This window comes from Microcaecilia unicolor, chromosome 8, assembly GCF_901765095.1.
Source record: "Microcaecilia unicolor chromosome 8, aMicUni1.1, whole genome shotgun sequence".
Taxonomy (NCBI): domain Eukaryota; kingdom Metazoa; phylum Chordata; class Amphibia; order Gymnophiona; family Siphonopidae; genus Microcaecilia; species Microcaecilia unicolor.
In genome coordinates, this window is record NC_044038.1 from 170,044,620 (window position 1) to 170,059,802 (window position 15,183).

At 43.6% G+C, this 15,183-nt stretch overlaps 1 protein-coding gene across 1 annotated transcript in view; it reads left to right on the forward strand.

Annotated features, from left to right (window-relative positions):
* The first annotated feature begins 2,533 nt into the window (after positions 1-2,533).
* Positions 2,534-15,183, forward strand: part of SAR1B (secretion associated Ras related GTPase 1B) — a 34,972-nt gene continuing 22,322 nt past the window's right edge. Inside the window, exons 1-2 of the mRNA XM_030213014.1 lie at positions 2,534-2,742; positions 10,149-10,243. The gene's annotated coding sequence lies outside the window, so the exon portion shown is untranslated. The remainder of the gene's footprint in view (positions 2,743-10,148; positions 10,244-15,183) is intronic.

A 15,183-nucleotide genomic window follows, 5' to 3' on the forward strand; every position in this document is an offset into this window, starting at 1 on the left:
AAGGTCCTTATTTTAAAAGTAGCTGTACATATAATAGCATTTAAACATGTAGCTTGCATACATGTGTAAGTATACTGGCTATTTCAGAAAAATGCTGTTTACACATGGAGTTCCATACTGTACAGATATTCAAGGCATAGTGAGGGTGTGGTTTGGATGGTGCATTGGTAGGACAAAATCTACATGTGTACAGTCCATTTGGACAAAGGGAATACACTTGTATGGGAAAACATTTCCCTGTTGGGTTCTACACCAGCCTAGAGACATGCATGAGTTTTTAAAAGTGTTTGTTTTGGCCAGGGTTTTACATGATGGATTAAGAGAGCCATTTTCCTTAATACCTCCGTTTATTTCCTCCAAAATGAAAAATAAAATTGCAGCTTCAATTAATTGGAGGAGCACGTGGAAGTTTATTAAATGGGACAGATACAAGTGGAAACAGCTCCACTAATACATAGAAGTTGTGAAATCAACACTCTCGTAAAAGCTGCCAGGAACATGCTACTTATTTTATCCACATGTATATTTTTTTAAAAGGTTGCTCCCACAACACATGCCAGCAAATGCATATGCATTCCTGCAGGAACTTTAGAAAAGGCTGTGTGTGCTTTGAGGACTGGTGTTATTACAAAGTTTAAATGTATGCTAATTCAACCCTTTTTTGTCCAGGTCAGTATTAAACATGCTGGGGTCCTATTAAATGATTTTGGAGCTGGTCCCAAAGCCTACCAACAGGCTGTATCTCTACCTGTGGGGCCCAGAGCAACTGCCCAGTTTGCACCTTTCTAACGCTGGCCCTGATACTTCGTATGCTACCCACTTAGTGAAAGGGAATTGGACTCCATATACTGTCTTTCTGTGGTGTTTACAACTACATTAAAAGTGGTTTACATAGTATATACAATAGAGGGTTAAATGCCCAGAGTCTCAAGGAGCTGCAGTGGGAATCAAATCCAGTTCCCCAGGATCAAAGCCCACTGCACTAACCACTAGGCTACTCTTCCACTCTCCATTCCACTTTACATACACTGAATTTATTAAAATGGGATGTTTACAAAGGGGTCCTTTTACTAACGTGCACTAGAATCTGGGTTTAGCATATGCTAGCACGGGGCTTTAGTGAGTGCTAAGGCTGGATTCAATATGGCACTATTTTTGACCATTTTTTTTTCTAGTCGCACTAATTTTGACATTAGCACATGTTATTGGGAAAAAGTCATGCAGGAGCACTTATTGCCTTGTATTTAGAAGGCGCTACATGCTGCTACATTAGCTCTGTGTTAGCCAAATGCGCAAGCTCAGTGGTTCCCAAACCTGGTCCTGGAGACAGCACAGCCAATCAGGTTTTCAGTATATCCACAATGAATATTCATGAGATAGATTTGCATGCAGTGGAGGCAGTGCATGCAGATCTCTCTCATGAATATTCATTGTGGATATCCTGAAAACCTGACTGGCTGGGGTGCCTCTAGGACCAGGTTTGGGAACCACTGCGCTAGCTAGCTAGCACTTCCATGCCCATTCTCCCACTCATGCCATTTCTCCTCACAAATATTTTTTAAAAATACCTAATACACATGTTGCATGCGCTAATAGGCAAACTACTGCAAGCAGCCTGATTTTCATGCATTAAGCATGTGTTAGGGTCTAATGCCATTTAGTAAAAAAAAAAAAAAAAGTCCCAAAGCGTGTTAGTTATTACAGATTAAACCAAACAAGATGGGAAATAAATAAAACATCTTAAAAATAGAGGACACAGTTTCCTTTCTTCTACCTCTTGTTCCTATGGATTCTTAACCTTCAACTCTCTGCTGTACATTTATGCGTAGTAGACAACTTTTCAAAATTGTTGGGCTAGCTAAACCCAAATGGAAATTACCTCTCCCTGGACACAGCTGGCTCCTATGCTTTCAAGTGACTTATGCCCCTTCCTAGTGGTTAAGTGCAGTGGACTTTGATTCTGGGGGAACTGAGTTCGATTTCCCACTGCAGCTCCTTGTGACTTTGGGCAAGTCAGTTAACCCTCCATTGCCCTGGTACAAATAAGTATCTGATAACCTGAATATATGTAAACCGCTTTGAATGTAGTTGCAAAACCTCAGAAAGGCTGTATATTCAAGTCCCATTTCCCTTCCTGTCCTCATCAGCAAGTTTTTTTTTCTGAGGGAGGGAGAAGGGGTGGCTGAAGTGAACTATTCTTAGGGTTACTACACGGCTCCAGAAAAGGAGGACACACTTTGAGCCAGTCAGAGGTTTGCTTCCATTGAAGTAAAACCCAGACTGGCTCAATCTGTCCTCCTTTTTCTGGAGCCATATGGACGTGTGACTTAGACTTTGCTTTCACCACCAGGATTCCATCTGATCACAGGACCCGAGAAACTTTGATCTGCAAAGCATGTGTCACTAGATATGCGTAAACCCTCGAGGCAGCGTGCATGCGTCAGCAGCAGCAGCCCTGGGAGGGAGGGAGGAGTTCCGTGAGTCACGCGCTCTACACGCAAGTGTCACCGGGCTCGCGCACGACGCGCAGTGATCCTGCAGGCGGGCCGGTGGGGAAGGGGTTTCTGTGCAGCGCCCGGAAGCGAGCGGTCGACCATAGCTGTGTCGTGGCCGTGGAGCGCTAGCGGTAGGATGGAAGCGGTCGCCGGTCGGGCTTCCGAAGAGCAGCGGCGGGGAGCGGTTCCTCGGACGGCGAACGATGTCAAGCCCCCGGAGCGGTAGCTGCTTGTTCTCCCCCAGAAGGTGAGCGTGTCCTCGCACCCCCTCTCCTTAAAACCGTGAATGTGCTGGCCGGCGCAATTAACAACCGCAGCCGCGGCCCCCCCCCCCCCCCCCCCCCCCCGCTCCCCTACCCCAACCCCCGAATCCCTCCCCCCACCCCGAACTAGAGGGAGAAAGAGAAATCCAAGGAAACGGGCATCAGAGGATCTGAGTTAATCGGGGACTTCGCGTTTTCTCCCAGTCTGCCTTATGTCGTTTCAATTGTTTATTATTTTTATATAAAGAAACAGGAAACATCCCTTTTCAGAAGGGACCTGCTAGCCTTTTCGTGCTATAAGCGGAATTTTGTATGTAAGTGAAAGGGTTTCCATGTAAACAGAGGCTGCCCCCCCCCCCCCCCCAGAGGTTAGTTGATTGTACGGGGACGCTAGTACAAAAACACCCCAGACAAAACCTGGGCGCCTGTGGTTTCTTTAGTTACGGAGAAACAAGTGCTTCCCTTTTAGCAAAATGGGGGACAGCGCATTGTGTTTACCGGAAGAGTTTTGATTTAAACCCTTTTCTATCGACAAAGCTTGGAAGCAAAGCTCGCCCTTTACGCTGGTTTATCTTTCAAGTAAGGCAGGTTATTGTTTGCCTAAGTAGTTTTCTGTAAAATTAGATGTGTGTGGGAATGAGAACTGAAATTTAATTTGATACAACTGAAAAAACATCTTAATCCAAATAAGGTAGGATAAGTTAACCGTATTATATATGCATGCTGGGTTACTAAGAAAATCAGTGCCCTAATCCATCTAATTTGTTAGTCCATATCAAATATCTGTTTAAATAAGACAACACAGATTTCTCGGGCAAGTTTACTTTAAATATTTTGCATAATTTGTTGAAAGAAAGCTTAATGCATACAGTTTGTAGGTTATTCCATTAAATTTAGACGCTAATATATTTAGGTTATTTCAAGTCGGTTTCTGTAAAGATATTGGCACTATAGTGGATTCCTTAATGTTAGGCTTTGTTAGTTTTAAGAGATTCAGATTAATTATTGCTTTTGTCTCTGTTGAGTAGGAGCATGAGAAAATAAAGCATACTTTTTAGCATGTTATCTGTTTGGCTTTAGTATTTTGTATGGAGCACATTTTAAGTGAGGAGATGGTTTCCCCAGCAACATTTTCTGTTAAATTTCTTTCTCTATAGCCCCCTTTGCATACATCTGAGTTTAGACCTCACTGAGTTTGTATCTGTCTTGTCTAAAATGACAGAAGCTGATGGCATTTCAGAGTAATCGTGTTGAGGTATGAACTTGTGAAAGAGTCTTTAGAACTCAATGAGTTGGTTAGGCTGGAGGTGATTTCTCAATCTCATAGACTTTCTGCTGCTACAAACTAACCTGTCACCTCCTCCATTGCTATTCACACAACTAGTCTCACCTGGGTTAACTTCCTTTATTTTTCTTATCAGGTAGTCTGTGGGAATTGGCTATTGTCTGTTTTACAGTTGAAACCTGTAAATATAGGATGAAATTTAAAGGATCCATGAAGTTGAATTTTCACCAAGCAAGCTTTTATTAATCGGCACAGAAATTCTCAGCTCGTGAATTGGACCTTAAAAGCAGATCACAAGATGAAGCTGTACCAAGAGAATGAGGAGTAGGGTACTGGATAGTCTTTAGGCTCATAAACAAGAAATCACCAGTTCTATAGATGTAATATCTAAAAATCAGATTTGTGTTTTTTTAATAGGGTTTTTTGTTTTGTTTTTTTTTTGTTTTACATTATTTAAAATAGAAGACTAAACAAAATGGGTGGCTCTCCCCATTAGGTTAGTTTTGGGTACTTCAGAGTAACTTAAGTTGGCCACTGTCACCCAGTATCCTGGGTTTAGACCTACATGGTCAACGTTTGTTCAAAGCAACACCAAAGCAGACACTGAAGTCCAAAAGAGTCTTTATTCAAACAAATCGCGACATGGTCACGTTTAACCAAATAGGCTACATTTGGGGTAAACATAAACAACTAACCAGGGTCAAACAATATTTGCCTTGGCAGTGAGACTAAGCATCCAAGATGACTTGAATGCAGCTTATTATCCACAGAGGGCACAGCATGTGAGCAGCATATGCTTTCCAGTTAGGCAGCTGGTGGTAGCGTTGTTATCCCTTGATGCCAAGTTGGTCTTGCGTCTCCAGATCTGCAGAAGTGTAACTTGATCTAGTATTTTGATTCTCATTTTTCATTCTTTGAGAGCTTGAAGTGTGAGTCACTTTGGGCTTATGAATATACAAACCCTTTCAGCTGAAAGGCATTAAGATTTAGAAAACAATATCTTTCTACTAGTATGTCATTGCACATTTGGAAGGCTATGTCTAAATTGGAGAATTGTTAGTTTTTATCTCCTATTCTTTGAACCTTTACGGAGATTTGGTGGTACATAAATCCCAGATTAGATGTCTAATATTATTAATAATTACCAGTTACTTGTCACTAGCTGTGTGCAAATAAATATGCAAAAGTTTTATCTCTTAGTTCAAATAAATGGTAGGAGCAGTTTTAGACGCTTAATTACTTTGGAGCCAGTGGTGTGTGTTTGATAACTAACTTTAATTTTAAACTAAAAGCTGTAATTTACCTTTCCATACAAATCATAATGAACAAGAATCATTGTTAGTCCTAGAATAGTAATTGGATAAGTGATCTAAATCTCACTGTCAGATAATCTTGAGCTCATTTGGGTTTCCCAAGCAAACAATGTTAATGCCAGCCCAAAAAGCTTTCCCAAGATAACTCCTGACCAGCGTCTATGACCCAAAAGTTGCATGCCTATAAAATGGACAACTGACACCTCACTTCTTAAAATCTTGTGCTTTGGTAACTCTTTAACCACAATGGAGGATTTTCCTTGTCTTGAATTGAGAGATAAGGTTCTGTCAAGTAACTTGGCATGCAACCAGAGGGAGACTTTTTTCTTAAAGCAATTGGCAAGCTTTCAGAATTCCTTCTTGTTACTGAGAGGAATTCTGTATACAACCTGAGAGTTTCTTTATTGAATTTTTTCTTGCTTAGATGGCTAATAGGATATTTGGAATATTCATTTAGTAAGTCATCTAGCAATTACTACTGGTCAAGGCAGATTACAATAAACATACATGCATACGTTTATCCCTTCTAAACAAGAAAAGCAATTACATGATGGGTCATGTAGCTAATTGTTATCACCAGTTGGTAATCAAATAACATGCTCTCAGAGAGACTACTAGAAACAAGTCGAACAGAAGTGGTTCAGCACAAGAAAGTTTCTGGCAATGACTCATTGTCCCTTTTCTTATTCCTTGGTTGAAACTTCTCCTTAATTTCTCAAAGGTAGGAAACTGAATGCCACATCCTGATGAGAGGTAGTTCTGATTGTGCTTCATGTGCACCATCAATCTCTAAGATGTTGGATTTCCTTGTTCCTGTTTTAACAGCTAGTATTTGTTACTGAAAATAAGAATTACCTACGTTAATTCTTAACTATTTAGTATTAGTATGGAATTAAATACCATTAATCTACAAAACAACCTGTGGTGAATTTATTTAGGAAAAAAAAAAGTAAATTTGTTAGACATAACATTCCAACTCTGGCCTTTCAGATGTCAGCCAGATACCCTTCAGTTAAAAACAACCACATTAGTTTTGTCTTATAAAACGGTTTTGATATTGCTTTATAGGACTAGGTTTTGGTTCATACTTCTAATGCTTAAACATAGTCGCATAGAAAAAACAAAGTAATTCATGTAATATTTGGGCATGTGTTTTAAAATTAGAGCAGGGTGAATTTTTTTTTCAAGAATTTTTAAAAGTATTTAATGGATGAACAAAAATACAAATGAGAAGGTTATAATGTACTCTGGAATGGCGATAGCCATGACGGAACAATGTAAGCCACATTGAGCCTGCAAATGGGTGGGAAAATGTGGGATACAAATGCAACAAATAAATAAAAATGTATGTATGGTATGTTGTAATCTGCCTTGAGCAGTAGTTATTGCTTAAAATGACTGACATATCAAATGAATAATTGCATTTACATTTTTTAATAAAGACTGGGTTGCTTTTAGTTGTCTGAGTACTTTGGTTACCAAGCTGGCTCAAACTTAGAGGTGGGCTGAGGGTACAGTTTCTGCTTGGTGCTGTTAAGTGTTCACCTGCCACAGACCCTAACACAGATGATGTGTTCCAAGTATTGAACCCCTGCATTACAGCCACAGCTAGCCAGTATAGTTTTCAGGTTACTCACATATGAGAGAAATTTGCTTGCACTGTCACCACTGTATGCCAATCTGTCTCATGTATATTCATTGTGGGTATCCTGAAAACCTGGCTGACTGGGTGTATGCTGAGGACTGGTTTGTGAACCATTGCTCTAATGCAGGGGTTCTCAACCCAGTCCTCGGGATACACTTAGAGGCTCATTTTCAAAGCACTTAGCCTCCCAAAGTTCCATAGAAACCTATGGAACTTAGCCTCCCAAAGTGCTTTGAAAATATGCCTCTTAGTCAATCTGGTTTTCGGGGTATATCCATGATGAATATGCATTTTACATACTTTCGCATACAACAAAGGCAGTGCATCTCATATCATTGGCGATGTCCTGAAAACCAATCTGGCTAGGTTGTGTCCCGAGGAATGGGCTGAGAATCCTTGCTCTAATGTTGAGTATGAACTGGGCAACATGGATCATGATGCCTAAACTGCTGGTAGGACAGAACGGGTTGGTTACAGAATTGAAACTTTTGTGGTTTAACTGTCCTTGACAGCCTTGTACTCTCTTCTGTTATTGACTTGACGGCCAACTGAAGATTTTTGATGAAATTTGACCTGTGTTGGTGACCATGATTTGTTTACAAGCCCATGTGTAAGGAATATTTTGGGTTGTGTTCTGTGGAAATTCTTTTTCCAGCATGTTGTTGCCTGGTTTTCATTTTCTTAATTCCTTGAATGGTTTCCCATTGTTTGGCATCCTTTTTATGTCACCGGCCCCCTCACTCCTTGAGTGTCTGTCCTTCATGTTTGTTAAGCTTTAGGGGAAGCTGATCAGTGAAGTAGATGAAGTCAGGTTTTCACATTCTAGGGTTTATACTTAATGGGAGTTGTTGAGGTTGTAGAATCACCTGACCCTGACCTTGCAGTTGCAGGTTACAGAGGGTATGAGTAACACTTTCATGTTTCCCTGGGTTATATAAGTTTCATTGAGAGAGAAATTTCTTTGGTCTACTCTGTAAGATCTTTAGAGTTAATTTGGAGAAAGGAAGGAATAAGGTGAGAACAAATTATAAGGGTTGAGCTAACAAATCATTTTCAGTGTAAAAAATGCAGTTATCTAGATGAAATGCAGTGATTCAGTCCCTCCCAATGAGCACTTGGATTTTTGTGATGTATTGTATGTCATGTTGCTGTTAAGTAGTGTAAGACTATACAGAATATGGCAGCATGTATGCTTCTGTGTCTTTAAGCAGAACTTCACGTGGCCAAGTCAGTTCTCAGAGGGACCAAATGACAAGTGAGGGTTAAACAGTATTTGTATGCATTGGTTTCTGATATCTTACTATAAGGTGATTGGTCTTGATCTGAATAGCACATTCATTCTGCTTCTTTCTCCCCTCTTTCTGCTTGCTTTTCTATAGGTACTAAAATTTTAGGTTTCCTATTTCATTGTACATTGATACAAATATATCATTTACTTAGTGATATTAAATCATTCTCTGCCTATATAGGCAATTTCTTGGAAAATCTCGGTACGATGTGAACCTTGTAACTGAAGTGAGTGTAGTTCTGTGCTCCTTCACTGGAGGAACAGCAAAACTACATAAACTTCATGGCCAACAGTCCTTGACACTGAGAGTTCCTGAAACTGGTGCCATTCCCAGCAAAATCCTTTTTATGTCTCTTCCCTTTCATTTGGAATTGACCTAGTATAAAAGGAGCTTGTCAGAGCAATGGACTGGGTTCTAAGAACTTATTTCTTGTTCTAGAACCCGAGTTTCTAGTTAGGTCACAGCGTTCACCCTGTTTTGTGTTGTGTAAGCGATCCCTCTTCCATGTTCTGAAAGTGCTTCCTGTAGACGTGTACCTGCAGCTGTGTTTTTTTTCTCGACCTTTGCTTTTAGAATTCTTAGTGAACGTTTGTATTCATAGGAGAGTAGTGTCTTTTTAAACTGCTGGAGAGTTAGTGTGTGTTTGAATTCCAGGACTTATGCAAGGTTTAAACAAAAAAAAAACCAAACAAATTGAAAACCAGTTTGGAAACACCCTCATCTCCCTAGCTTAATCACTTTTAATTTTATAACTAGAGAGACGCATTCTTGATATAAAACCAGTTTTTTGTTTGTGCCAGTCCTGTGGTTCAGATGATAGTCTTTATTGTAGATGGTGTCCAGTCTGATTCCTGGGTCAGGACTATCACTTCACGGACCTTGGAGCCAGGATTCTGCAAAGACGGTGTTTCCAGTGCCAAGGGGAATTGGAGCTATTGTGGGAGTAACCCCTAGATGCCTGGCTGAAGGTTTCAATTTCAGGTTCTTAAGAGACCCAGGCTCCATGCTTTCTGGCTTAGGAAACTTGCTGTGGTGGCTGGCACAGGTGTAGTTTTGTATGTAGGGAGGAGAAGGGGGAGATGTTCAAACAGGGGGGAAATATTGCTAGTACAAATGAAGGCTTATGGAACTAGGGTGGGGTCTGGTATAGATTGCTGGAAGCAGTAGAGAACTTCTGGGTCGGACAAAAGATTGTTTAGGGTGCTTTGTGCAGGTATTCAGGCATTTTGTTGCCCAAAGCAGCCTGTGCAGTCAAATAGCTTAAGTATATCTCTGTCATATATAGGGCTTGGGCCAAGACGATGACTGTGCCAACTATACACTCCCATCTGAAAAATGAAGGAGCAGCATAGGCACAGGGTAGTAGGTTCCAAAGTGAGTCATCGGAGGTGACTCAGGAGATAAAGGGAGGTTCAATCAAGGAAACATGGACAAAAAGTGGGACCAAACAGCTGCAGTTTCCTTGGGTGTTTTCAAAATCGGCAACCTAGCAGACCCTTTTCCTTATTGCAGTTGGAATAAAAGGTTGAGGCGTCTGGCCCCAGTTTGATATGTTTTATTTTTTTAGGAAAATTACCACCGGTTGCTTTATTTAAGGTAGTTGACAACTTTTAAAGTTCTGTTTTCTGAACTAAAAACTGCATTTCACGGTCATATTTACAGCTTTAAGACAAGGGAAATGTACTAAAAAATATTGATGATATTGTAATGGTTTTTGCCTTGGCTCTCAAATGAACAGAGAGAGCTTGGGAGCTTCTAATACTAGACTAGGGCTGTCCAATTACGCTCTTGAGGATCTGGAAACTGTACGAGCTTGTACAGGTCTTTTTAATGTTGAAATCCAACCCATCATATCTAGGAATTGTATGCAGATGAACTTGAAGTACTGTGACACCTGAGAGGACTGGATTTTGAAATATCTGCAGCCCAGCCTTTTCTGAATCCAAGCTAAAGGTGAGTTACAGTTCAGGTACTGTAGCTAGTTCCTGTCTGAAGCAGGCATTCAGTTAACTGTTTTCTTTAATACATGGGTCATTTGCCACGGTTATTGGCCGCTGTTTACCACAGGGCCCATTTTATGTGGCAGATAATATACAAAAGTGGTGTTAGCACATGTGTGTTATTAATAAATGACCCCCTTTGTCAATCCCATTAACAGATTAACACTAACATAGAAACTGTTTTATAAATGTTTGTTCAGGGTTCCAGTAGCCATACTGACGCTGGACAAAAACTGGAATCTTGCAGGTCATAACACCTTTTTATTGGCTTAATGAACAAGATGTATCACACAAACTTTTGATCAAAACATAACACGTGTAACACTGGTCCCTCCTCCACAGCTCATGCACTGCATCAATTTTGTGAACATTGATATGACGGTGAAATTTCATTGACTTTTTTTTTTTGTTAGTATATTTAAACATTGGAGCAGTATTTTACCAGCTTCTTAGGTCTTGCAGTCTAATTGTTACAAAATTTAGAAGACATGTCTTGAACAGAGCAAATGCTTAAAACCGGAGATGATATGGCGTGAATATTCCTCTTTGAGATTCTAAGTGGTTCACTGCATGGCAGATTATGAGCAGAAAATGTTCCTTGCTGCTAAGTTAGAGAGACGGGGATAGTCAGGGAAACTAGGTCTTTGCCACCTTGTTCCACTGCAAGTTACTGATAAGTGAGCCCATAAATTGATATAGCTATTGGGTTCTCTTTGAAGAATCCCTTATGCAGAAAGTAAAGTGAGAAGAAAGGATCTAGGTAATATTAAGGCATTTCACTGCCTATGTAGAGCAAGTAACGGTTGTAATTTTGGTTTGATTGTCCTAGTTAGAAGAACTGGCATGACTGGTGAAGCTGGTCCTCTGTAATTACATGTGTAGACAGCACTGTTGCACATCAGTGTGCGACAGTAGATGATAATAGATGACAAATCTGAAAACCTGGTTTAAAAAGGATGAACCAATTCACCCTCCATTGCCTCAGGCACAAATTCAAGGCTAGGTTTACGCAAAGATGCTATTGTGTTAACATACACAGCAGATCCTGTTTTATTCAACAGGATATGGATTTTTTTTGTTTGTTCTTTTTTTTGTTGTTTTAATGTGCTTAATTAGAACACTTCAGTAAATCTAACCCTTAGGTTTTGTCTTCTGGGGCAGGTGCCTTCCAACAATACCTGAAGGTGCAAATATAAATAATTTAAATCCCAAAATCCAGATCTACCCTAGGGACTCATCCAAGTTGTTATATATGTTTAGTTAGCTAGCTCTTATTTCAGAATCTATGGATTAGGTTGCGGGTTTTCCTGACGCACTCCTGTAATACAATGGTGTTAGGGTCTGTTAGGTATTTCTTTATTGCAGAAGGCAGTATAGCAACAAGGTGGCTTCCTTGTCATCAAGCAGATGCAGCCATTACAGATGGGTTGTGTCCAATCAACCAGCAGAGGGAGATAGAGAGCACACTTTTTCAGTGCCTCATACCAGCTTGCTCTACTGCCTCTCTTCAGTATTCTCTAGCTCCCCCTAGCAGAGTGGCTGCAGCTTCTTCGAGCTCCATTTAAAATCTGCCTGGAAGTTGCTCCTGTGCTTTTGCCAGTTGTTAGCAGGGGGTGTTGGAGGCTATAGCAGCTTCACTTTAAAGACACATAGGTTCGCCCTTTCCCTGCCTTACCCATACCTCCGTGGATGTGGACACATTGCTTAGCTTTCCCTGTCCTTACCCACCAACAGTGGATGCAGGCACATAGGTTCGCCATTTTCCTGCCTTTCCCACTCACCTGAGCCTCCGGAGTTCTATTTACCTCTGCTTTCCTCACAGCGTTAAAAAAAAAAAAAAGTTGCGTCGCTCTTTGGTGCTTAGACGCTGGAACAGAGGTTTTTTTCCTTGCCTTTTTCTGTGGGACCAGAGCTGTGATACTCGGTCCAGTGAGGTAAGAGTGTTTTTTGACTCCTCCGGGGTGGGCCCGCGATCAGGGCGATTTTTGGCGTGAATCGCCATTTTGAATTTTACTGCCGTTTTCGGCGATGGCTGCGGAGACAGTAAAGCGCTGTTCCCAGTGTGGCAAGCGCAGATCAGCAGCGGGGCTCTGTAAATCATGCTGTACAGACATTAGAGCCAGCCCGAGCACGGCGAGCGACAATTCTTTGCGCTCTGAGCTGGCAGCGGGCGCCATTTTGAATTTACCACATGGCGCGACCTCCACTGAGACGGAGAGTCCTGAGCCCGGGGGAGGCCTCGGAGTGAGGCTGATATGGAGCTACTAGCCCCGGCAGAGATCCGGGTGCCCAGGGTGAGTTTTTCTCCCCTGATTTTGTCTTATTAATGCATAAAGCATACATGCTTAAAAGAGCTCTCCCACAAAGCTCGGCACGGGCCTCTTCTAATGCCCCCCCCCCCCCCCCGGTGGATTCTAGCCTGGGTATGCCCTCTGAGGCGTTATTCCCTGATAATTGGCAGAATATGAAGCGCAGAAGGGCTCATTCCCCTTCAGAGAGTGCTGCACCTCCTTCCCCCCCCCCCCCATGGTCGGGCTGCGAGGATTCGGAGGACTCTGGCAGGCCTTCATGTTCTGAGGAGCCAGAGTCTGGTGCAGAAGTGACTCAGGATCTGGACGATCCCTCCTCGATGAGGATTTTCCACCGTGATGAGCTGCCAGCACTTATTTCTGATCCCCTGCAGGCTCTCTCTATTGAGGACCCTGCCAGTGGCACAGCCTCCTCTGTGAATCCTAGTATGGCTAGTACCAAAAAGCCTGCTCGAGGCCTTTCCTTTGTATGACTCCATCCAAGAGCTTATTTCGGCTCAATGGGCTGACCCCGAGGGACCTTTGAAAGTTTCCAGGGCTATGGGGCAATTATACCCTCTGAGTGAGGAGCATATGGCTCGCTTTGCTATGCCTAAAGTGGAGGCCCTAGTCACAGCTGTGACGAAGAGAACTACCCTCCCGGTTGAAGGAGGTGTTGCCCTGAAGGATATTCAAGACCGTAGACTGGAATCAGCACTTAAACGATCAAAATTGCAGGTCTCACTAGTCGGGCAGCTGCATGCAGTTGTTATGCTGCTAGAGCCTGCCATGGCTTTGGTGCAACGGGCATGGAACAGCCCGTGATGGAGCGGAGCCCTTTTCAGATGTGGCTCCGGCGGAGTGGAGTCGGCCTTGTCCTTTCTTGCTGACGCCCTTTAGATATTGTCAGAGCTTCGGCTAAACCATGGCAGGTAGCAGTATGGCGGCGCGCCGTCGTCTTTGGGCTACGGCATTGGGCGGCGGACAGGTCCTCTAAAGCAAAGGTGGTTGAAGTGTGCCCTTTCAAGGCCCTTCTCCATGTTTGGGGGAGTTAGGAGAAAATTGTGGAAGGGCCTGGGGTGAGGCGAAAAAAACCGTCCAGGTCGCTTGTCCCAAGATAGGCCTCGGCCTTCTCTATGGGTGCGGCGGTCCACTCCTCTTACAGACCTTAGCCTTCCGTTGCAGCTCGAAAGTGTACCTGCCCCGGGTGCATTCCTGCTTGGGTTCACTGTCTCGTTGCCCCGTTTTTCAGCACAGGAAATCCTTTCGCTCGGGACAAACGTCCATAGCCACTGGCTCAAGGCCTGGGAGTTCAGGGGCGACCCTCTCAATGATGGTGCACCGGACCTCTCTTGAGTCCTGGCTCGGAGGACGTCTTTCCCTTTGCCGAGGAGTGGGCCAAGATTTCCTCAGATCTGTGGGTCTTGGACCTGATCAGAGAGACTGTTACAGAATAGAATTCGACGCCCCTGTAAGAGACGTGTTGGTGGAGTCCCTGATGCGGGTTCTGCTGCCAAACGGCGGCGGTAGAGGAGACTTTACAAGGTCTGATGTTCAGATAGGGGCCGTGTCCCGGTACCATCCCGCCGAACATGGCTGCGGCCCGCTACTTGCCATCTACTTTGTGGTCCGCGAAAGGAGGGTCTTTCGCCCTATTCTGGACTTAAAAGAATTAAACAAGTCCCTTAGAGTGCGGCATTTTCACATGGGAAACCCTCGCTCCGTCATTGCGGCGGTACAGCCAGGAGAGTTTCTCACGTCTCTGGACCTGAAAGAAGCTTACTTGGCACATTCGCAATTTGGCCCCGCACCAGAAGTTTCTGAGGTTGTGAGGTGATGAGAAAGCATTTCCAGTTCCGGGCCTTGCCTTTTGGCCTCGCCACAGCTCCCCGCACCTTTTCTGAAGGTTATGGTGGTGGTAGCTGCCTTGCTAGGCGAGAGAGTAGTCTGGGTTCACACCGTACCTGGACGGCTGGACTCATTCGAGGCAAGACTCTGCTGCAGAGAGTCAGCTGTAACAGCCAGATTGGGTCCTCAGTACTTCAGGTCTCGGACTGGGCGTCAATTTGGCCAAAAGTCCACCTGACCCCCGCGCAGTCTCTAGAATATTTGGGGGCCAGGTTCGACACAGCCTCAGGGTATGTGTACCTACCCGAGCAAGAGGCGGTGGAAGCTTCAGAATCAGGTCCGTCTGCTCCTGAGGATTGCCCGCGGCTTGGGACATTGTCCACTGCTTGGATCGAGGACGCCACCATGGAACTGGTGCCCTGGGCGAGAGGCGCACCTGAGATCTCTACAGTATGCTCTACTCCACAGATGGTCTCCAGTATCTCAGGATTACCAATGCAGACTCTCTTGGCTTCCCTGCGGCCCGACTCAGCATGGAGTGGTGGCTCTCAGACAGCATGCTGCGGCGAGGAATGCTGCTTGCGCTCCCCGATTGGTGCCTAGTGGTGACAGATGCCAGTCTGAAAGGCTGGGGCGCACATTGCAAGGGGAAGCATGCCCAGGGTCTATGGACACCCGAGGAGTCGGAGTGGTCCATCAACTCGCCTAGAGTTGAAAGCGGGATTTCAGGCACTTCTGACCTTTCAAGTGACCCTGG